This window comes from Arachis duranensis, chromosome 3 (assembly GCF_000817695.3).
Source record: "Arachis duranensis cultivar V14167 chromosome 3, aradu.V14167.gnm2.J7QH, whole genome shotgun sequence".
Lineage (NCBI taxonomy): Eukaryota > Viridiplantae > Streptophyta > Magnoliopsida > Fabales > Fabaceae > Arachis > Arachis duranensis.
Window position 1 is genome coordinate 112,723,782 of NC_029774.3, and position 3,002 is coordinate 112,726,783.

A 3,002-nucleotide genomic window follows, 5' to 3' on the forward strand; every position below is an offset into this window, starting at 1 on the left:
TTGCAAGAACTAGCTGAACAATGGAGTCTAGTTTATCACGGGGCAAAATTTACTGGTGGTATTGCCGCAGATGAGGAATGGGGTAAATACAACGGATTAGTTGGTTTGCAGAGTTTACAATATGAGAATCCACAAATGGATGCTAGAGGTAATATAAGTTGCAGTGGGTTGGGGATTGAGCAGCATATATTGATGTATTTGTTTTCATACATGTTGATTCCAAGAAAACATAATCATGGAATCTTGTTTAACGAAGATATTTTAGTGCTTTGGGCTATGGTAACCGGAAAGGAGATAAACTGACATTATTTTATGGTTCATTATATGTTTGAAATGAAGAGAGGAAAATCAAGTGTTGGTTTAGGATATGCTTGCCAATGGACCGAGATTTTCAAATGGCTTCGAATTAACTTGAGTGAAGAAAAAAGTATCGCCTTGAGTAAAGTAGTTAAGATTGATGACAGCAGAAGAGATCTAGATACTGAAGAACCTCGGGTACAAGGACAATCACAAAACCCTAAAGTGCAAGCACAATCCCAAGAATTCCACTCACCACCCCCTCCTTCGCCAACAATGCGAGATAGATATGACTTTTGAGTTTAAACCAAAAGGTAATAATAAGGTGAGCAGCCATAATTGATAGTCTATGCACTAATCTGGGCATCACAAACCCAAGGGGCATCATCCCAAGGCCTGGACCATGAAGAAATTGTTTTATAGCAATATTCTTGTACAAGCATGCCTTGCTTTGATTTTTACAATTCATATATAGAGTTCTTAAAGGTACTAGTTTTAGTTGAATTGTAAGACCTTCTTGGATGATGGAATGAATTAAGCTAACGGTTTTTTAAGTTTATCTATATTCTTAAGATGCAATCAGGTCTTGAAAACAATGTGTTTGTATGGATTCAATCGATTGTTTTGATAGTGCAATCGATTGAAGTACACTTAAACACTGTTCCAATCGATTGTTTTGCTATTTTAATCGATTGGAGTGCACTTAATTACTGTATCAATCGATTGTTTTCTAAGTGCAATCGATTGAATTATCATCAATTTCAATTTCAATCGATTGCATATAAAACCAATCGATTGATACTGTAATTAAGTGTACTCCAATCGATTAAAATAACAATTCAATCGATTGGAACATTGTGTTTAAGTAAACAATCGATTAGAACATTGTGTTTAAGTATACTTCAATCGATCGGTGGGGGCTTGATTTCGCATAGTCAATCTACCAATTTTGAAACTTTTTCTTTAAATGTGATCCGTCTAAGATTATTATTATTATTTGCCAAAAGCATGATTTTCGCATAACTCAGTCGATTGGTCATACGATCCAATCGATTGAATGATGAAAAAAATTGGATTTTTGTAATTCAATCGATTGTTTAGAATTTCCAATCGATTGAATGCTTCAAAACAACCTAGGTCTCACCAAATTCAATCGATTGCTTTTGTGACTCAATCGATTGAATTTACCCAAACAATATCAATTTGCCAATTTTAATCGATTGTAGTGTGTGTGAATTCAAATTCAATCGATTGAAATGATCATTCAATCGATTGGAACGCGATGTATTACGCCTATGTCAGTCTTGTTTTCGTTTTTAAACATTATCATCTTATTCATCTATCTTATCTTTAAAATTCTATCTTCCTTTTTTAAGGTTTTATTTTGATTTAGATACTCTAATCTTATCTTTTCCTTAATATTAACATTATAAATTGGTGAATAATCCATCACCAATTATTCAATCCCACCATTAAAATCGTGTATCATTCTCTTTATAAAAAATTTCATTGTTTTTCTTTCGAACATCCATCCATCTACTGAATATCCTTTTTTTTTATATTTTATCCGTCTTCATCGTTAATTGACAATCACCGTTGCAGCAATCAGCAAAGGTCCAATCAATTTTTTTCATTGTAGTGTTCAGAAAACAATCCATCGTTTTGATTACAAAATCGAGGTAAGTGGATAGAATCTCTAATTTTCCAATTATTCGTTTCGATACTTTATTCGTAAAAATTGATTGTGTAATGAAAATTTTTTTTATCTTTTATTAACTGACAAGACATTGAGAATTACTAAAAAGTGAATAGATGTTTTTATTTTTTATTACTAATTAGCTAGCAATCAGGGACGGACCTAGAGGGGGCGAGTAGTGGCCTGAACCCCCCAAAAATTTAAGAAATTATACTTATATATAAAATTTGTGTTTAAAAAATAAAAACAAATATTAGGTAATTTAATAGTTTTATATGTATTATTTTTCACTATGTAATAGATTTATGTCTTAATTGTTAATTCACTAATATTTTTACCTAACTAATTTAATATCATACCCTCAAGTCTTTGTACCTTTCCAATTAGTTTTTATATAATAATTTCTATATTTATTTTTTTAAAATCATTTGTTTTTTATAACATTCATATTTTTATATTAATAATAACTTAAGTAGTTATGTTTTGGTAATCACATTATGTACTGTAGATATTATTTTCAAATTTTTTTAAAACTTTTGAAAGAATGAATTTTAATTAATAAGTTAGCAAATCTCGTTATAAATTATATGGTATTTTATAAATTTGTAATGTACAATTGTTAAAGTTATATTTTATTTATCTAATTATCATATTAAAACTAAAATTGTTGGAAAAAATTATAATTATATGTATCTTAATAAATCTATTAAAAAACTAACTCCAATAACTATATGTTAATTATTTTTATAGATTAAAATTAATTATATAAAAATTGGCACCTCAATATTAAAATCTCTGGATCCGTCCCTGCTAGCAATATACGAATCTATCTATTGTATGTAATGTTATAAGATGGAGTGTACTGATTTTTTTTTTCATTGGACATTTTAAGATGTCAGGTATATTTACGGACACTGAGATGAATGAGCAATACCAGGAGGACGATGACTTTAACCAACAAGAAGAGCTAGTAAGTGACCAAGATATGATGGATGAACAGAATGAATTC